General features: G+C 43.8%; 1 protein-coding gene across 1 annotated transcript in view; it reads right to left on the bottom strand.

The window, feature by feature from the left end:
* The window catches only part of phldb1b (pleckstrin homology-like domain, family B, member 1b), a 76127-nt gene extending 59862 nt beyond the window's left edge, over window positions 1-16265 (bottom strand). The window contains exon 1 of the mRNA XM_073483701.1: window positions 15941-16265. The gene's annotated coding sequence lies outside the window, so the exon portion shown is untranslated. The remainder of the gene's footprint in view (window positions 1-15940) is intronic.
* Window positions 16266-22523: the final 6258 nt, after the last annotated feature.

The raw sequence follows: 22523 nt of genomic DNA, 5'->3' as shown, positions 1-22523 counted from the left end.
TCATGTTTATTGCTTTCTCAATATAGAACTATTGTCCCACTGCGATACGAGGGAAAGGTCTTCCGCCGCGGGCAGAGATAAGATCCCTGCCTGTCGTCAGCAGAGGACACGAGGCCTGAGGTAAAGACACAACCTTCTCCATTACACAAGAGGCTGCGCTGATGGACGACAAAGCCTACCTGCCTTTTACTTTGGACGGACACACACTGACAGACAGTTCCAGCTCCGGTGCACACAGACGTGTGGTCTGCTCAGTTAGTTAGGACTTGATCAGCTTGTGAAGAAGTGCTGACTTGTACAGTGGTGGCGCTGTGAAGCACCAGTTAAAATGATACTTTACACTGGTGCAGTGAATGCCACATGAGCCACCCAAAGGCTGCACTCTGCTTATTTGCATTAGTATTTCTTTTTCACCATCACTTTGTGTATGGGGAGTGAAGTTAAGAGGCCAGTTTTTAACATTTCCATCAGCGTTTCCTTCAGTGGTTACGACACCATCCTCAACATAATTTTGGTTGGTATTTTCCACAGCTCAGATTGTTTCTGTGGATATTTGGAAAATGAGTGCACCATCAGTCTGGTCATGAAAGGGGAAAAACAAAAAAGATGCTGAATAGGACATTTGAAAGCAGTCATCAGGATGTTAATACTGCGGTCTGCAGAGCCACGTCAGCTCAGCCGCCGTGTCTTCATGCTCTCCACTTCAGCAGTCATCCGACTCCCTCACCTAGCTCCTGTTTCCTCTGGATTGTGCTAGCAGCGCTCTCCTGCCTCCGCCTCCCTGACTCACTCACAGCACACACTCCTACATCTGACTTGCACCAACATGATCTCCCCGGTGAAGATCAATTCAGTCACTTCCAACCAAAATGCTGGTTAAAAGAACGTAGCTTGAAGCGGCGTCTGTCTGACACAGTCATGACAAACTCATCTCTCACTCTGAGATCTGGAGGGGTTTGGTGACGGCTCTGTTGCACTCTGTCTTTTTTACTCAGCAGTTGTACAGTAAAATAACAGAAAGCAACTGTCATTTTTCTAAATTAAATGACAGCTTTAGCTTTAATTTGACATGAGATCTTGTTCTTTTTTGGCTTTTTAATGTTCAAGTAACCTGTAAGTATGTTACACTATAATACATATATAGTATATAATATTAGTTTGGTTTAAGTCCATAATTTTATGAAAAAAATTCTCTATATATTTACAATGGCCTCGCATCCATAAAACATTTGATTTAGATGTTTGTAAAACTGGTAATCAGGTTCATATTTACAACAATGTACTGTGATTCTACAGCTATATCAGCTGGTGTGAAGTGGTTTGATCGTATCGGCCCATTTGTTGTATCATTGATTCATATGTCAGTGGCTGTCTATAGAAAGCCTTTAACTCAAACGTGTGTCAGCCTGATATAATCATGCAGCAACATACTGAGTTTATGTCCCATCAGCCTCGACTATACTTTGAGAGAACTATTAGCCTAGCGAATGTTAACATGCTAACATGCTTGAACTAAGATTGTGAAGATGGTAAACATTTTGGGTTAACTGCTTAATATTAGCATGTCGCTGTCATTGTTGCCTTGTTAGCAGGTTACTGTTAGCATTTAGCTCGTGGCACTGCTAACTGCAGCCTCACTGAGCTGCTAGCATGACACAAAATCATGGCTTCCTGTTACATTTTAGAGAATACATGGCACTCTATTGTAGTGTCAAACCACCTCCTTTGAAAGTCATTTTAGTTAGCTAGTTAATTTCATAGTTTTAGTCTACTCCACACAATATATTTTTGCATCTTCACACTTGAGAATTGTGGGCAGACAAAAACTGTCACATCCAACTGAAGATGGAGTTTAATAAACTTAATAAACTAAGACTTATTCTGGCACCACACACATTTGTTTCCTTAATGCTGAGAACCTATTTGTGGTGACTGATGCTCTGGGATCGTGCATTCATACAGTATGTACAGTGGTAACTGCACCAACAACTTCCACACACTGAGTGTCTGTGAGTGAATCACAGTCATGTTCAGTGTGGTGTTACTGTGTGGAGCAGCAGGCCTCAGTGGTGCAGAGGGAGGCTGCTGCAGGCTGATGGATGAAGGAAGACGTTTCTCTTTCTCTGCACTGTTCTCTCAGCACAAACTGCTGCTGGCAGCTGACACTCACTGCTGCTCCAGAGGGAGGCTGACCCTACACCTCAGCAGCCTACAGGCCTGTGTGTGTGTGTGTGGTCACTGACAGGAGAGAGGCCACCAGGGATCAGTACATGATGACACAACAAAACAGAGAACACACACACACACACACACACACACACACACACACACACACACACACACACTGTGTGCACAGAGAAGCTCCTGCTCATTCAGGAACAGTGGCAGTGTGTACCACTGTGCACACCACCGTGCACTGTGGGACTGTATTGTCCACTGTAATGATGACAGGATGCAGTGGAAGCTAAAGGCATTCAATGAAGTCTGCTCACTTATTTAAATGCAGAATTGATTTTACCACATTTTTATGGGATTTAAATATTTTGAAAAAAAAAAATACATCGCTGCTCGGTGAAAAACATGTATCTCCACATTTGATGATTTTGAACCATCTACTTCTTAAAAGGTGCAATATGTAAGAATTTATAAACAAAATCAGGAGATATAACAGTTTTGATGTAATGACATCTACGTTTTGTAGATTGCGGTGCATCTAATAAAGTTAGCATGCTAACTAGCTAGCCCCAGCTGGTACCGGTCCAAAGCTCCTGTGCTACCAATGTTAACACCAACGCTCTCTCAGCGCTCCAAGCTCCCAGTCCGGACCACTAACTGCACAGCTAACTGAGCTAACCAGATAACAACAGCTACAGTTAGCAGCAGTTAGCAGTTAGCTGTGTTATGATACCTGACAAAATATGAACACAGTAAGCTGTTTAATCAATAATCATCAGTAGTGTGGATAAAGACTGAGTGGGTAAAGACCAGTTTGAGCACAAAAAGAACAGTGTGGTGAGTTCAGAAAATGACATCACTGTAATGGGCCTTTAACACCAGGAACACTTGTGTCATATCCATATTACCATATCCAAAATCTAAGCCCATACAGTATGTAGTCCCATATCATGATGATAACAACATCTATTGCCCAGCTCAATAGAAACCCTAAACACTGGCCCCTTCATCTGTGTCTGTCTGCAGCAGCATGTTTATTGGACACAAGATGCATTAGTGTGAACTAACTAACCAAAGATCAATGAGTATCGACAAGTGTTTAAAGATGAGGAGGATTCAGACAACGTTCCGCAAAGATACAAAATCTCAGCAGCATTCAACTGACTGCTAACTGAGCATCCTCCTCCTGCTGCTGCTGCTGAAGGATTACACCCTCATGCTTTACAGATGAATACGTTTTACTAAAGTATATCTCAACGTGACATTTGCCATTTAACTTCTACTTTACATTAACTCACATATCATGACATTTACAAAGACAACAGGCAGTAAATACAGCAAACTGACCTTTAAACATTTATGGTTGAATCACAAATCAAAGCATCGATACATGCAGCTGGACACGTGCCATTTTCCTAATCAGTGTATCTGCTTTAAGCTTCCAGTGAATCGCTGTCGCTCAGGTCCATCACTGGCAGTCTCTTGATGCCAATTAGCACTCATCAATTCAGCCATTACAACACCACGCAGCTTCTTATAATGATGGATCCTCCCGCAGCGAGGGGCACACTTCAGGGAGCGTCACACAATAGATCTCCACAAAATACGTGTAGATTTATGGTCGTGTGGGGCGCGAGGCATCTATCCAGCCCCTGGAACGGTTCAGAATGTGGAGATGCTCTAAAGGGCCATGTATCATATTCAGTGAGGAGGAGGTGGGGACGGCTGGGATCATAAATCATGCTGTTTTTCATTACAGAGCACCCACACAGTGTTGACACAGAGAAACAGCACTGCTTCATTTTGCAATTACAGGAATGAAAGGTAATTTAATGGACACACTTGGTGTAAAGTCAATAAAGTGGATATGAGTGATGTGTGAAGAGACGTCTGCTGTGACATTTCAATCCTGAACAACATTTAAGATCAGGAGAGGAGCTCGTCAACAGCTAATCTCAGCTGTCTGGTTCTGGTCTCCAGTCTCCACCCAGACGGTCGGGCCTTCTCCCACCTTATCTCCAGCACTGCACAGATACAGCTGCAGACATGCTGCTCTCATAGGAAACAGACTGCCGGGGCGGGTGCGGTTAATGAGGCCAGAGAGACGCCGAACCCTAACCACACAGAGAAATTAACCACACCTCAAACCACTAAGTCCTTTATTTAGACTGGAGGGGCTTTCAGAGAGAGATGTTTGGGATGAGTCTGTTTCTCTGGCATGTCTGAATGTTGCTCAACACATACATGACTTTATCTTCTCGACAACAGGAGTCAATATTTGTCCGTTCATCTACCGTTAGCTGTCCAGACATCACCTAGTTAGCAGTGAGTTATGGTGATGACGTACAATACCGATATGCATTCCTTCCCTTTGCCATATCAAGCACACGTCTCCCTCGGTGGCCCCGGAGATCTCTGGTTCTAACTTGTGAGGCCTCCCCTTCAAAAGGTCACGTTCTCTACATTGATCAGTCATCACAGGAGCTAATCAGCTGAGGTGACAGGGGAGCTGAACCCAGGGGTGATGGAAGCCGGGTGCTCTGCTCATCAACTTTCCCCACAGCAAGCAGGGTGGTCCCCCCGAGTCCCAAAACTTGCAGTCAGTTATGAACCCTGGACCCACTATCACAGCAGTTTGTGAAATAGTGATGAATTGTGATCTGTATGATGCATGCACATGGGCATGACATGTCCGTTTATTTCATTACATTGAGCATAAAATTGAGGTTAAAATGGAAAATTTGTGCCCGTGTAAATAAATCCTAAAGATGAAATTTCATCTTGTGCTCAAGTGCTTTTGTTTTGTTGCTTGAACCTCACCTAGACTGGAAGTGGACTGATTCCGGCCTGACAGTCCTGCACTTTCGTCCTGCACAGTCCTGACTTTGTTCGTCCACCATCACAGCTTCTCAACTACCTCCAGTGACTTCATCACGCTTCATTCATGTAGTGATTCATTCAGTAAAAGACAACTTGGTGCAGGCATTAAAGGGTGTGCTGAGAGTCCTGAACTGTTACTGTCCATTTGTGTCAATGTGCACAAATCCTGCAGATTAGACGTGAACCTTGGTTTCAATGAGGAATGCAAACAAGCTACTTTGGCTGACATGAAGGACAAGTGTTGAGATGTTGGCTCTGGTTTGATCAGAATACCACTGAACGGGTTTCTGCAGATTAACATCTGCATGTTAGGCTGTTTCTATTTTGCTGAAACTAACAATTTTGGTCTCTCTCTCTGCAAGGACACAGATTTACTGAAGCACTTCCCATCAGTGTGATGGAAAAATACCAACATGGATCTTGGGTTTTTCCCCTTTCTACTCATTTAATTTTTTTCTGCTACATTGATATATATCACCATATTAAGTTAAATGGACCTCTATAGATCTTTTCCAGCAAAGGCAGTTTGGGTTCAGTCTCTTGCTCAATGAGCAAGACGAGCATTGCCGGGGGATCCAGGGATTCGAACCAGCGACCTTCAGATTACTGGACGACCCGCTCTACCTCCTCAGCTACCGCCACCCACAACATAAAGTTGATATAGCTAACGTGTTAGCAAACAATTACTTATTTGCGTATCCAGCAGACATGAGAAACAGTTGACAATCTGACAAACTTGAGTCCAATTTGAACGCTCCTTTTAGCTCTATTTTTGGTCTCCACCAGCTCCTGAGGAAACTATCCGTCTCTTTAGCTGCTAAATGCTCCACAGTGTTCACCAGTTCAACTCCAACTTAGTCTGTCTGCCGTTTGTTGCTGAGCAGGGAGCTTACAGTGGGTTTATCAGAGCTTTATCACTGGAAACAGCTGCCTGCTACAGCGAGATACAAAGTTAGAGAGGCTAAAATGCTCCTGCACTTGTCACTGTGAGCAACCTGTTTCACATTAGATGTCATCGGTCAAATCATTTTGTTCATACGAGCAAATACTCATAAAGGTTTATATGGAAAAGATTTGATCCAACAGATGTTCTGTCCTGACAGGTCCAATGTTTCCTCTCAGCTCACAGGCAACACAATCATTTCTGTGTTATGCGTGTGTCCGTGTTAAATATATTTAACACACGCTCAAAAAAGATGGATCATACCTCGACAATAGATTCACAGTGTGTCTAATAGATTCATCACATGTAGCTCATGTCTCGGCCTGCAGTATTTATGCTTCTTGCTGTTGTTGCCTGTGTCGACAGCCTCATGAAGACTGCAGCTCTTACACAACACACATCTTGACTGCATTATCCTCCACATCCATCCAGCTGTTTTAAACTCCCAATGAAATGAAACACTCCCTCTGGTTTTCCATCGTAGTGTGTGTGCAACTATTTCTCAGTAAATTTGAAAGAATCTACAAAATTAGTTTTACATCAAAGTGTCATTACTTTTACTGCTTGGAAAGCAGAAATCTGTTTTCTATCTCATGGTCACGACATGAACTGATTTGAAAAGACGTTTACACCCTTTTTTAAGCTGAAATCTTCACTGTAGCTGCTAAGCTAAAAGTGTTAGCGTCCACAAGGTGTGAATCTTCACTGGCCTCACGATTCGATTCGATTCAGCTGTCAACGTTTCTCAATGCATCTCAGTGTATCTCAGTGTATCTCAGTGCATCTTAGTGTATCTCAGTGTATCTCAGTGCATCTCAGTGTATCTCAGTGCATCTCAGTGTATCTCAGTGCATCTCAGTGTATCTCAGTGCATCTCAGTGTATCTCAGTGTATCTCAGTGTATCTCAGTGCATCTCAGTGTATCTCAGTGTATCTCAGTGCATCTCAGTGTATCTCAGTGTATCTCAGTGTATCTCAGTGCATCTCAGTGTACAGCATCCTCAATGATCTATATAACTGCACATCATTTAAATTCCCCTTTTATTCAGAAAGTCCTTCCAATAATCAGTCTACAGCAGTCTACAAAATAAAAGTTTGTATATGTAATATATATTTGTATATGTACAATAATATTGTTTTCACAAGGCATTTATTGACTCTGCTGCACACACCTCTCTCAGAGCTGGACTGCAGAGTTGACAGCATCTCCTCAGATCTTGGCTGATTAGCTGGGCTGCTGTAACAGTTATTATTTACGGCTGCAGACGTTAGCTTCAGGTGAAAATGGCTGACGTGATTAGTAACTGTTGTGAGGCAGAAGTCACGCTCAGCGTGGGTCTTGTCCAGTTTGTGTTTCCCAGTAAGTTCATAAAATCCGGCATGTGCCCCGAGATGTCCATTTAAAAAAATACTTTTTTTTGTCACTCTCAGATGATCTCTGGCTCCCTCCGACATCCCTCCTACATAAGTGACGTTAGCCTAATGTCCGCCCACAGATCAAAGCATGGGAGCAACATCGCAATGTAACTTTATTGTCCAGCTGAGGCCGGACAATAAACAATCATTTGGTTGTCTCCAGCTACTTCAGTTGTTTAGCAGAATGCTGCAACTCTGTTTTATTGTGAAGCTCCAGAAATATTTTGTGGACTACAACACTTCACCTGACTTTCATCAGCGTGGAGGGAGGAGATGATGACTGAGTTTCATTTCTGGGTGAACTGTTCCTTTAAATCTGACTCCAGAGACTTACAAACAGCATGGCTCAACTTAATTTGTGTTACATTCCTGTCTTTTATTGGTAGAAGGAAACAATGGCTGTACTGCACACACTTAAAGGTTTTCACTGTGTCTGAATGACTTGACTTTACTTAGAAATTTATCTTGTGGGAGGCTGGACATCGCCAACATTACTGTTATAAAAACAGCACTACGTTAGTGAACTGAATCCTTTTCAAACATGAAAGAGGACACCTCATTCACTGCTACCAATCAATCACCAACAGCTCATTAGCGGTGATTTGGATCAGTGCTGTTCCTGCTTGGTTTCATGTGAAGCAGTAAAATATCATCTGGCACAGCCACGTTGGCTTGAGATATTCAAAAACACACCAGTATCTCTCCTTCTGCAGAAGAACCCTCTGACCTGATATAAGCATGTCAGGATTCTTCCAGGAGTCAAAACCAGCTGGCGTACAAACTGAGATCCGTTTAATCAAAGGCTGTGCAGGAAAATATGACCAATTTTTGTAATTGCAATGAAGTCATACAGGGAAGGACAGGCAATGTTGGCCTCACAGAGAGGAAGAGGGGTGGAGGTGTGTGTGTGTGTGTGTGTGTGTGTGTGTGTGTGTGTGTGTGTGTGTGTGTGTGTGTGTGTGTGTGTGTGTGTGTGTGTGTGTGTGTGCTGTGACACCCCACCCCCAGTTAATCAGTTAGATTGATTCCCTGACCAGTGTGAGAGAACAATTTCACCCTCAACACCGCAGGACCGATCGCTCTAATCACTGGCTTCATCACACTGAGTGCTCTGTGAGTATTACTGCAGCAGCAGCATCTTTCAGGCCTGCACTGTGCTCCACAGTGACTCCACTTCAACCAAGAACCAAACTAATACTCAGCAAGGGGAAGCTTTAAAAGTGCTGCGTTCAAGTATCTGAGGGCTGTCATTCATTATGTCACGGTATCAAGCCTTTTATCTGCATGGAGCTTTATGTACGGCACGTCTTCAGGAGTGAGGACACATAAAGACAGTCAGGACCTTCACACAAGGACACTACAACCCTCTTCTCTAATAAAACTGCAGGGACACATAAGTGGATTATAGAGCACATACTGTAATGCAAACAAGGTGAAAATCTATAAATAGAAGCTGTCAGTCAGTAAAATGGCTGCCAAAATAAAATGTTGGTTTAGTTAATGTTGGATATGTTCACATTAGTATGGCTCATACGTTCCATATTGACATTTCTACAATACGTGTCGTATCACGCTCACATTATATGTGATTGAGCTCAAGTCTAAAGGTGGAAGAGATGCAGCAGGGCGAGATGGCTGCTGTCAGTGACCATAGTTAGAGACTGCTAAACATTTAGAAGTGTGAAATGGATGTTTTTAAGGAGACCTTTGGACAATTTGCAGCCGTCTTTCTTTCCAAGACATCTTCCTTTCCTAACCCCAACCAAGTGGCTGTTATGCCAAAACCTAACCAGACCATATCAATTCAGTTCGGAGCATTTAAGCTAGAAAAGCTCCACTCCACTCAGCAGACAGACCTTTTCCTAATTAAAGATGCTGCTATAATTCCATTAACTCTTGTGGATGTGAGATTTAACTCAATTAATGAGCTGTTTTTCATTTAAGCTACATTACTATGTCACAGCAGTCCATATATAAAATAGAAGAATAATGAAAAGTGAAATAGATGGGAGCTGCTGACAGTAAATCAGGGAGTATCTATTAAAACTGTTTCTTTAATACCAGAGCCGACAGGAACGATCAGTGTAAACCTTTGTGAGGTTCTTCTGGGACCACTTAGGTCAGTCCACCTAAATGCCAAATCATGCCTCAGGGTACTGTGGCATTAAAGGAGGAGTGGTTCGCTGCCCCTGTCTGCTCAAGCTATCTGAAGAGTGTCTGTGGACCAAATATTCCATCATTTCTCCAATAACGTCTTTTTCCTTCACTCTGGAACGACCACATTAAATCTTTCCAGTGTGTCGACCAAACCTCAGGAACATTTCCCAGAAGATCAGATCAGAGGAACCAGAGGTGGTCAGAGCGAGAACGCTTCACATACTCCCACAATGAGTTCATGCAGTCAGGAGAGTTTCTTCAAGTCCTGCTCACACGTATCATAATGTAGAGTTCAGTTACAGAAACAGTGGCTCTGTGGAGCAGCACATCATGGCTGTGGCTTCATGACTGCTGTCACATGTTATTCCCTCTGCACCACCCGGCCTGTCAGGAGCCGGGAAAACATATTTCATCTCATGCATGCATGGTCACAGGACAGCAGAGAGAGCGTGCAGACAGGAATGAAATGGAAGAGTATTGTATCAGAGCATTGTATGCGGTTCTATCAGGTCTTTTTATTGAATGTCTCTCAGATGAAGTTTCTGATGGCCGCACTGAGACAATCATCCCAACTGAGTCCGAACTAACCACAATCATCAACTGCATCAATACATTCAGATTCTGAGGGGTCTGGACTAAAGCTGGGCGAGTAAATGATCTCAAACCGAGCTCATGATCAAATTTATGTTGATTTCGGTGATCAGCCTTGTACATTTTTACTTGATATGGATAGATCTAACAGCCAGGGACCAAGCAGGCTAACTTCCAGTTAAGCGCCCAGCTAACTTGAATGGAGATAAAATAATCTCATCAGGCCGCTCTTCTAGACTTTCCAAATGTTTTTGGACCAAATGGCTCAAATTCTGACAGTAAAACGTGTCAGGTCATGGGGGTTACAATTATCCGCTGTTTTACAGACGCTTCTTTCACAATGTTAGCTTATGGGAAAAAGTCTTTTTGGGCCCCAGTGCATCATGTCATGATGTAATTACACGGTTTGGCCCCTAAGGTTTGGCCCCTACAAAAACTGGCTTCAAGGCTTAGCACTCTTCTTGGGGGCTTGATCTCGACAATGAGGCCAGCCATCTTCTTTGCAGAGGAAGTTCTGGTAAAGCCAACAGCGTTAAATGCTCCTGCATTGTGCTCCTGCGTGGGAGGAAATAACTCTCCATACCACCAGCTGGCTGTAGTCTGTATTCATCATCTAAAAAGGGAAACCAGATGACTCCAGCCTGCAGAGCACAAACTATTGTTATGATGAAGCAGCGTGTGCCAACCATCAACATGTCTGATAAAAAGTTGTAAATGTGACGAGGAGCAGGAGAAAACTAAGGAGAAACTGACTAAATGAATGAAGTCATGGATACTGCAGCGACAGGCTCAAGGGGCTTACCCTTCCTTTTGCTGTTTCTCTTCTCATGCACTTCATCATGCTGAACAGCCAATCAGAGTGATTTCTGTTACCGACTGGCTCCGCCCCCATTTCTCCTTGGCCAATAAGGTCCTACTAGTACCAACTGTGCTGGACACACTGCAAAAACTAGGGCCACAGCCCCACTGTCAGGGTCCGAACACCAGATATGAAGAATCATAACGTCAGCAAACTGCAGCGATCTTTAGGATCTCTAACTTTGAACTGAGCAAGAGTTCGTTTTATTTTTTTAGGAATTCAACTTTTCATTTGAAAGAGGAAGAAGGTGCTATTTCTGCCTTTAAAATGTACATAGTGTGGCTTTATTAAAGCAGCTTTAAATCCCACAGCAAGTAGAAACTCAACACATCTATAAACAGCTGAGAATAAATGCCCAGTTATTTACAGCACACTGTACAGTCTGCTCTAACAAAGCTTAGAGAAAATGTTTGGTGGTATGATGGGAGCACCACACACACTGTATCAGCAGCTCTCTGTAACACTGTTTACTGATGGAGCCTCGCTATACTTCACTCCTCTCATCCCAACATGCATCCTCCTCACCAACTCTCTGCAGCAGCTGATACTTTTATTCACTTATCAGTTAACTGTGAGGAAAGACTCAGGTCTGTGTGTGATTTTGTTTTACTGTTGTGCGTGACGAACAAAGGCGACACCACTAAACCGCCAGCATGGGACGTCACTGAATTACGGACGAGCTGCAGACAAAGAGATGCCCAAAACTATGGCTGACGGTTGCTATGGAAAGCTGACGGTTTACAGCCTCAGCAAAGGCCAAGGAGTCAAAGCCACCAGTTAATCAATGACTGCCTTTCACCGAGCCAGGGGCCATCAAACACAGAGGAGCACATAGCAGAGGAAGATACTGTATGGGACTAGACAGGAGAGGAGGAGGAGGAGAGGAAGAGGAGAGGTCTAAACCTGCATTCCCATCATGTGGCAATAACCGTCTGAATGAATAAAAGGTTGGAAGAAGTGATCACATGTTGGAAGCAGTCTGACGCCAGTGAGATGCCCTGATAGAAGATATGTGGAGACAGTGGTTGCTCCTAGTAAGCTGCTTCAAACACACACACTTTTGAGCTGATGTTGAGCAGCTAATTCAGTGTGGATCACACACAAAACTCCAGGACGTAGTTTGTGTCCTAACATGGCATTTCACAAACTGAGACCATGAAATAAAAAGTGGAATAAAAACATATATTTTGTTAAAAATCTCTCATTGGAAATATTTGAATTCATATTTTGATATCTGTGTTTTCTTTTCTTTACCAAACGTGTTGCTGGTTCAAAGAACTGTTAGTAAAAAGACATAAACATGCAGGTAACATGAAAAACAATATGACACAAATGTGTAAAACAACATATCATTCCATGATGACTGAATAAATCGACTGACAGTGACTCCAGAACTAACCTTATATCACCGTTACTGGACTGGACCTTCATTGTACAGTTTGGTTAGGTTTAGGCAAAAACAAACTATATGTAACTAAGCGACTTATCTAACTTCAGTTACAACTGTACTTACATTACATACATGATGTAACTTCACTACACTAGTAAGTTCAAATGAAATCAACTTTAAAAATCTGATTTCAGACTGCGAAAAACAGTTCTCCAGCAATTTAGTAGAAAGAAAAGTGAGGGGCTGACAGAGACAGAAGAAAGACAGCAGGCAGACAGCAGTTATTCAGAGTGGACTCCTCCAGACCAACACACTGAACCTCAGGTGTAAAATCTGCGTGTGCCCCTTTAAAACATCATCCACGTCCCCGACCGGATGCAGCATCCAGCAGGCTGTCAGCTGCTGTCTCCAGTGGACGCTCATCACGGTAACGTGTCGCGGGCTGGTTACCGCTTGTCCGAACAGATGTTCCCTGCCCCCCTTCACCCCCCCTCCTCCTATTGTCAGGACAACTGAAGCCAATCCCCTGCTGTTAAACATGCTCCCAGAGGCAGATGGCCACAGGCCGGAGGATCCATCAATATTAAACCTCCCTGTGTGATCTACATGTGGTTTAGAGGTGAGCTCTAAACACGCAGTTCATTTCACAGTAGGCTCTTGTTGCTGGATGCATCTGCATTAAGGTGTGTTTCTTAATAAATGTGCACTGCTTGTCTGCATGTTGGATATAGATTGTGTTCTGTCAAAATCAAATTCAACTGAGCCAAAACCAGACATCCAAACCTGTCAATGACTGGCATTAAGCAAGTCCAGGTTCAAAGAAATCCTCTGGAGCTGACCAGTGTGACCTCGCTGCACAGTTATAATGATCACTCCTTCCTTCATTAATTACACTTGATCAGGTGTGATTCAGACTGTTTTCTCTGGGGTTTCTTTTTCAAAGCTCTCCTCTGTGAACCAATCAAATTTGGTTTGTATTAGCAGTCTTATTATCCGTCTAATAGTTTCATTCAGCTCTAAGTAGACCCTGATTCCATGAAGACACTGAAGGGCTGTTACTTTCATTTCAGTATGTATGTTGGATGTCATGCTGGCTGCAGTAAACTGAGATTATGAATCATTTGGTGCAGATAAGAAGCATTACATTGTGGACCTGTTAGCAGACAGTGGTGTGCGTAGACTTTTTATGTTCCCTTGGTGGAACTTTTGACGGCTGTATATTAAGTTTACATTTCATGTACAATCCTTGAGTGTGGGTGATACTTCCAGTTTACTGTGGAACTTGTGTAACATATTGTATATCATAAAACTCTTTAGCAGTGTTAGCTGTAGTGGGCTAAGCAATAAAAAGAGTGTTAGCAGTGTTCACTTGATAAAGTCGCCAACCTAGATCATCATGCCCAGGACTCGCCAGAAGTCGCACCCAAAATTGGCTCGGGGTATCGAGGTCGCCAGGAATGAGGTTGATGTGATAAACAGAAAGTGATTTCAGTCATTGTCTGTGCTTTTAATCTGGAGGGGGACCCCTCAAATTTCCTGTCTGATCCTTTACTGTGCCCAGAAATATAACATTATATACTGAACATAGACTACAAAAATATTTTCCATATTTAGTTTAAAGTGTAAACTTACTGCAGTAGCAACTTTGATTGTTGCTTTTTTGTAAGTGTAATCTGAAAAGGAAGCCTGTTTCCTGCTGATGCAAAATATTAACCTGCACCACAAGAATTTTGTGGCTGAATTTGAGGTGATAATCAACACTGAGAATAACATTTTTCATAATTTTGCAGCCTTAGTATGACAACTCAGCCAGTGCCACAGCATCATTTTAACCTCCATGAATTGATCCCAATGAGGCCGAGGCAGCGGGGTATACATATTTAAATCTTTGGAGTATTGATGAAGGATCGCTAATCAGTGTCAGCAGATAACATGAAAAGTCGTATCAGTCCATCTTTAGTCTGGATATGTCAGTAAGTAAATCTTCTAATTTGACTCAGACAATTGGCCTAATGTTGCCACTGTCAGAAGATGAGACACCCTCAGGGGGGAGATTATTTCAGTCGAACTCAAGGACATGTACTGTAAACAAAATGTGTCGAGGGAGGTAAGGGTGGATACAGGGGGAGGAGTGTTGTCTCTCCCCTCTGGTAGTCCACCAAGCTGGATAAAATCAGACACAGTGAGCAGTTTTTAAGTGTGACGGCCTGCAGTGTGAGAACAACACTGGTATATTTGTAGTATTTAACCACTGTCTGATTGGACACATCGCCTTGACCTCGGTGTAGTCAGAGGATGTACGACCTCAGACTGTGTCAACGACAACATGCAGGAAGACACACAGTGAGCCAGCGTATGCACACCAGCTGCTGCCACCTCCTTTCCTCCCTCTCTGTGCTGAGCTGCCCCCGTCGCCCGGCACACATGTCTGAGCGGTGCTCTGGGCCCCGCTGGGAGCCCACATCACATTCACAGCAGCCTGATGACTGTTTGCAGAGGGGCTTCTCTCTGACTCCTCACTTCCTTTCTTTACAGCGGGGTCAACGCAATGTGTCAGAGATGACGGATGTTGAGGAGGTGCAGCAGCAGAGAGAGAAGGACCACACTCCTTCAGTGAGAAGGTCCTGTCTAATATGATCACAACTCATGGCCCAGAGGCCTCTGAATAAGCAGAATGCATGAGAGGAAAGCTCTATTCTATTCCGGTTAGCAGCCCTGGTTAGGTCACATTGGCAACCAGGAATAGCAGTGTAACAGTAGACAGACACAGTGAGGTCTGCTCATGCCAGGCTGGATGGTCTCAGCAGATCTGGCAGACTTGTATATGTTTGTAGTCTATAAACAGAACTCACATGGTGGCAGGGGGAAGTCTGGACTCAGTGACTGAGTGCAGCGTTAGGGCAGGTGTTCATGCTGGATGTGTGCAGTGACAGTCCAAACTCCGTTCAAAATTTTGCCAATTAAGAATTTACTTGCATGTAGTCAAAATGTCCTCGTTCTGAAGTGTGATTACAACAACTCAATGATGTTACAATGGTATTTCTGAAAATTCGGCTTGAAAATGAATACAAAGCTTCTCTTAATATAAATACAATTCAAACTTTTGTAGTTTGCTAACAGCAACAGGAGCCACATGAACAAGTTGTTTTTTTAAAAGTAATGTTTGGTATATGTATGCCGAATTAAACAGAGAATGCTTGTTAATTCGTGGAGAGCTGTAAGTAATGTTCTATTACATGTAGTTCACCCATAAGAAAGGACGAAGTTATATTTGTCAGATTTTTAAGGGCAGTTTGGCAGAAGCGTGCGTTCTGACAGAAATGAACTAAAAGGACAGCGGCTGGTGTCCACGGTGTGTTAGCAGGTCACATACAGCAGCCTGGAGGAGCGCTTGGCTTCACTTTGGTCCTGGTCCTCCCACAGTCCGGAACTTTAATGACACCGGCACCTCACGTTACAAGTCCGGTCACACGGACCCGAACAGCCTGAACCCTGGAATAAGTGTCGGACAGTGAACACAGACACTTACTTTAACTCCGGTGAATGAAACTCCTCTGCTCCTCCGCTGCTCTCATCGCCTCTGCTCCTTTAAACCCGAGCCACGTGTTTCTCTCCGGTCCTGCACTTATTGTGAACAACAGGAGCGTTTATGGGCTTTTTGTCCCGACGCGCTTTTGTTATGATAATCCTCAAAGCCAACACTCTCTAATATATGCTGCAGATATGTGCGTTCACAAAGGGGAGCTGTCTGCTCGGCTGGCCCACTTGTTAAAACACGGCTCATCCACTGACGCGTTGGTATATCCCGGTTCATTCAAACCCAGTGCGGGACTGTTACAGTCATTGTGGTGTCCCGTCCATTGTCTCCGTCCCCGCTCTGTCCGCGGAGTAAAGACGCTCTCTCGGTGTGTGACACAGCTGGCTCACACTCATCCCTCAGCCCGCAGAGACACACTGAGGCTGGGCTGTCAGGGAGCCAGGAGCGGGAGAGAAACCAGAGAGGAGGAGCAGGAGGAGGAGGAGGAGAAGGTGGAGATCCTGCCTCAGAGGGGGAGAGGAGGGGGGGAGGAGGGTGTAGCTGAACACAGAGACCCCTGGAGTGAAGCATCAGATACCGCTGACACACACATCCTAATCCACAATAAAGGAAATGACCTGATCAATAACGTTTCATATGCTGTTCTGTTCATAAGGCTGATGTGAGTCAGTGAGAGCTGCCAAGGTGTGGCTCTCTCTCTCTCCCTCTCTCTCTCCCTCTCTCTCTATCTCTTCGATCACTATGTGAAAGAGCAAAGGTGAAGCCATAAACACACACACACACACACACACACACACACATATTAGAGGGAGTATTCAGGACGATCGGGCACATTAAATCTGCAAGAAATATTATGATAGCGTGTGTGTGTGTGTGTGTGTGTGTGTGTGTGTGTGTGTGTGTGTGTGTGTGTGTGTGTGTGTGTGTGTGTGCGTGTGAGACATCACATTATATGATTGGTTATGCTGTTAATAAGTCATAAGTCAGTGGGTTCCTACTGGCACAACAAACTGTGAACAAGAGTTGGAGGCTGCACGAGGTCTGTGGTCAAAGAAGTATTGAGATCCTTTTGTTTTAAAGAAATACTCAGTTACAAGTAAAAGTGCGACTTAAAAGCAGAGAAATATTATCATCAGAATGCATGATGCATGCATGTGTACGCAGCATCTGCTGTAGCTCTTCATGGTGGAGCTGTTTGAAAGAATGACATTGCATTGAATGGAAATACTCATGTAAAGTACACATACCTAAAAATTATATTCAAGTAGAGTATTTTGTATGAATGTATGAAGCACCTGTTAGAGGAGCACTGCAGTGACTTATCATAAAACATCCATAAAGTACAGAGACTCACAGGAGACTGATTTTTAAATGAAAGCAACAGAACTTGAGACTTTTTATTCCTTTTATGGATGAAGCTCTTAAAAACCCCATGAATCCTACATTGCCCACAATGCAGTTCAACACCACCTTGTTACGTTGTCGCCAGATAAATACAAACAACTTTTGAACTCCACGAATCAAGTGTGTCCGTCTCCCAGCCCAAGCTGACATAACCCTGATGACATCATCAGGGTTATGTTCTTGGGTTTGTCAAAGCTCTTTCACAGCCACACAAGACAAAATACAGGTGTTTTCAGTGAAGTGCACCTTTAAAAAATAATCAACAAGCTTCATGTTTCCACACCCATCCTGTATGTCTGCATCACTTTGTACTTACCTATGTCAAATAACTCGTGGACAACTGAGACCCTTCACGTATGTCAAATAACATTAAAGGGCAACTCCACCAATTTTAAACATTAAAGTGTGTTCACAGCTGTTGGGGAGTTCTGAAGAAAGTGGTATAAAGTCTTTTGTGGCTCCAGAGGAAGCTGCATGTAATCATCTTTAAGTTGTATCCAGTGATGTCACTCAGTGGCCGAGTTGCATTGTGGGTGATGAAGGCAGCAGGTTTTGAAAAGGACTCATTATGGACGGTTTATAAACAACTGATTAAAATCAATAAAGCAGAACAGAGATATCACCTTTTTATTCCACACGTTCTTCTTCCTTTTCAAAACCTGGTGCCTACATTACCCATAATGCAACTTAGCCACTGAGTGACATCACTGGAGGCAGTTTACTAGATCACATAATCAGAAACCTGCTCGTCTGAATGTCTTCCTCAGTTAGCGTGGAGATTTTTACCCGAGCCCTCTTATTCACTCTGATAGGCTGAATCAGGCCGCCCAGCCTTGATCCCTTTAAAACATCAGCTCATCCTGCTTTGAACAAACTGGCTTACAGTAGTTTTTACATGCCCTTTCATTGTCAGGATTTCCCTCCACCGGCTCTTCAGATTTATAATGTAAACCCGGGCGGATTACCACTAAACGCTTGTTGAGCACTCTGTAACAATACAGACTTGTTGCTGCTGCTTTTCTATAAATTGTAATGCTGACAAGTGAAAGCCTTCACTTTATTATTAAAGGAAATCAGAACGCAGACAGCATGACAGCGTCTAGTCATAATTCACTCTGATGCAGCCTCTGGACCCTCCACTCACCTGTCTTTAAGTGCACTTCAATGTATGACTCATATAATGCACATTACTCGTGGGAGTGGTAAGAGAATGATTGTGTAACCAACAATGTCTGATCCACTTCCTGCTGTGAAATTAGATCTACATCATCCTGCAGTGACACATGAACACAACCAAAACTATTTCCTTTCTCGACCACTTCAGCTCCCCTCACTGTACATGACAACTCTCCAGCAGCCTGACACTGAACTCTGATGGAGCCTCACACTCATTCTCCAACCTGAAACCCTCCCTGGGGCCAAAGTGGGATCTGTCTGGGGTAGAAGGGCAGTATAAATAGCCCCGTGTCCCCGCTCAGGTTACCCGCCAGGGTCCAGGTTGAAATACCAAAAGACAGAGGGACATACACACATGTTTGTCTCCACACACACACATCCAAAGGTATGCAGGGAGCACTCAGAGAGGAGTGATATTAGTTCATGTGATTGTGCTGTCAGTATATTTTGTACAGGTGAGAAGGAGAATAATGTGACTACAGGGTGTGATCACAGCAGCAGAGACAGCAGTTCACATCCTGTGAGTAATGGTGAGAAGTGTCCCAGAACTCCCTCTCAGGCTCTGACGTAAACTTCGATGAGTCTCCATGACCAAATCTATACAGTGCTTGACAGTTTTACTTCCTCTCTCATTTGTTAAAGCAGCTCTGAGCTTGATTATGATGCAGAAATACATCCGCTTGTCCGTTTTTACTGAAACTGATTCACAGTTTACAGGATAACTTCCCATTTTTAAAAAATCTGTCTAAAACAAGCATCAGAGGCTCAGACAGATAACAAAAACTGCTTGTAATCCTTCCTCCTTTCCAAAATAATCTCAGTGGAAGTGATGGGGAATAAAATCAACAGTCCTTCAGTGTAAAACTGTATTCCAAAGTTGAAGTGAAGATAATGTGATAATGTGCCTCATCAGTCTGAGTTAGACAAACCAAGTTACAATCTGTTAAGTTCATAAGTCCCTCTTTGTGTTGGTGCAGACAGATCCCTGCTGAGCTGTGGAGCAGCGAGGATCACATCAACACAGAATCTGTATTAAAAAGACTAACTGTGGAGGATAGATTAGGAATCTTCCTCAGATTAAGAAGGAGTCTTTTAATGGTCAGTGTGAACAGGAGAAACGATTGCAGCGAGTAAAACGTGTTGTGATGTTCAGGTACAGTCCTCGAAAGACATAGAACCTGAACCCTGAACCCATCAGCTATCATCTGATGATGATTTAGCCTCGGGGGGCAACAGCCTCTGATTCAGGGCTTCTGGACTTCCTCTACTGTGCAACGATCATTGTTTACAGTCCAATTAGCAACTCCAGAGCGTCCGGACGATATTTCTGCGTCTGACTGCTGATGAATCTTAAAAAATGATAATAAATTGCCATCAGACGACAGCCAGCATTCTGAGATAACCCCTTTTACCTTCCACACAGTGTTTGATGCAACCACAGCCCGCTCAAACGTGATTGGTAAATACTACTCAGTGTCATGGTCCTGTCAGTTTAGTTTCATTGTGTGTGTTTTGTGTGTTTTCTAGGATCCTGTGGTCCAGGATCTCCCCAGTGTTCTGTTTCCCCTCCTGTTTGTGCTCCTCACTAGCTTTGTTTTCCCTCCACACCTGTCTTCTATCTGTGTAATTAGCCCCGCCCTGTTACCTGGGTTACTCCCCAGCCTGCTTTCCCTCCTCACCTGCACTACATCCCCTTCATTAGCTCTTCCCTCTCCCCAGTGTTTTAGCAGTTTTTGTCAACAGAAGTTGTGTTCCCCTGATTCTGCTGTTCTGTTTCCCTGTTGTCCCTCGTGTTGCAGTGATCCTTATAAAAACTTCATCCACTGCACTTCCTGCCTGCCGTCTCGTGCATTAGTGTCCACCTTCCGTGCTCCAGCCTGACACTCAGACCACAAACAAACTACAAGCTGAACGCTTCCGATTCCAAAATCTTGTTCATGTCCTCAGGTGTCTAGAGACTACTGGTCCATATTGGACATACTAACTGTACAGAAGCTCTGCACAGTTTTCAAAGTACAGTTGATGATTTTAATGTCAGGTATGTCTGTAAATAATCTGCTCCAGACTGGTGAAGTGGGGGCTGATCGAAGAATAATAGCCAGAACTATTATTTCCCGTTCACTTCTGTCCTTCAGTTCAGACATGTCGTAACACTATGAACGGTCCAGATTCAAAACCAACAACTAATGCAGTGAGTGTGTAGAGTATATTCCAGAATGAGCAAGATCCTTTGAGGTGCCACAACTTCCCTTCTTTCCCAGGAGGCTTTGCCTTCTATGAAAGCAATGCTTCACCTTAAAATGCCAGCCCCAAAGGATCGTTTCAGTAAAATCCTCCACAGCATCCAATCTAAGATCCACCCGGGCATGTGGCAGAGTGAAAATCAATTCATCTCTCCCTCTGGTTTCTTCAATATCTGCATGCCTGAGCACAGCACAGCTCACTCTATTAACTTATTAACACAGGAAGCTCAGGCTGTTCTTCAATCGATTTCAAAGCGCAGACTGTGTATTTTATCTAATAGACCTGCTGGTTCTGATGCTGTATTTTCATTGACCAGGTCGAGAGCTGATCTATGGATTATCACATTAACTGAGATCACACACTTCAGCAGACAGGTGTATCGTCGGTAAATAAACAGGCTGATGCCTACCTTGTGACAGGCGGACGGGCTGTGTGACCTGGAGCCCGTCCACAGAACACAGGTTCCCACAGGGGTGCAGCGTGATGAGCCCGGACCTGTTCTCTATGTAACAGTGCTGGGCAGCCACCCCGGGGCCCTGGATGTTAATGTCCATGGGTCCATGACCCAATGTGGTCCGGCCTGGAGGACAGAAGAACAGTGAGAGTAACATGTGATGTGGTCCAACACTGTCATACACATTTAATATGTAATGTGGTTGGTTACATACAGCACTGTACTGAAGGTTAACATGGAGTCACCACACTTTCACATAATCATGGATCACTGTTTACAATGACATTACTATATCTAATTATAATAATAATGAGTGTGTGTGTGTGTGTGTGTGTGTGTGTGTGTGTAATGGACTGCATTTATATCTTGTTTTTCTAGTCTCACCGACCAATCAAAGGGCTTTACAGCACAACTCAGCATTCACCCACTACACACATTCACACACTGGTGGCAGAGGATACGTGCAAGGCGCCATTTATAGTAACCATAGTAACCAGAGACACACACACACACACACACACACACGCACACGCACACACACACACACACACACACACACCTAGAGGAGAGGGTGACACTGCAGAGGATCAAACAACTGACCTGCCCATTATTTGACACAAATTTTACCTCTCCCTCTCCCTCTCCCTCTCTCTGTCTCTGTCTCTCTCTGTCTCTCTCTCTATCTCTCTGAGTGCGTGCATCTGTGTGTGTGTGTGTTTGTGTGTTTGCCATGTATGCACACTACTACTACTGTAACCCTACTACTTCCTGTATAGATCCCTGATGTATTTTGATGGAGGATCTTTACTACGCTGCACTCGTCCTGTGCTTAACCACCTTATTTTTGACTGATGATCATTTCTAGCACATGTTAGAAGAATATCACCTGCAGGCTTCAGCGTTACTGTTTTATTGTGGGTCACAAATGGCCTGGCCTGAAATCAGTTTCAACTTTAGCCCCTTTACACCTGGCGAGCTCTCTGCCCTGCTGACAGCCAGCTCTGTACAACACGCTCTGCAGCTGAATTGGCACCTGCTGTCTGACTCACTTCAAGCAAGTGAATTGATAGATTTAATCCTCACTGTTGAGCCCTGACCTGTAATGAAACATATCCATATCAATTGTTTTTTTGTTTTTACCAGAAATATCTGAAAATAACTTTCCCAGCCACCACCAGCAGCCTATACATATGGTCTATATGTGTGTAACCTGAGAGGCAAATCTCTGGGCAAAAAAGGTAAATAGTTATTAGCTGCTGTTCATTAAGCCTGCTGCTTTGAGCGGACACTTATAAC

Source organism: Pagrus major, chromosome 2, assembly GCF_040436345.1.
Source record: "Pagrus major chromosome 2, Pma_NU_1.0".
Classification (NCBI taxonomy): Eukaryota; Metazoa; Chordata; class Actinopteri; order Spariformes; family Sparidae; genus Pagrus; species Pagrus major.
This window is presented reverse-complemented; position numbering and strand designations above follow the sequence as displayed.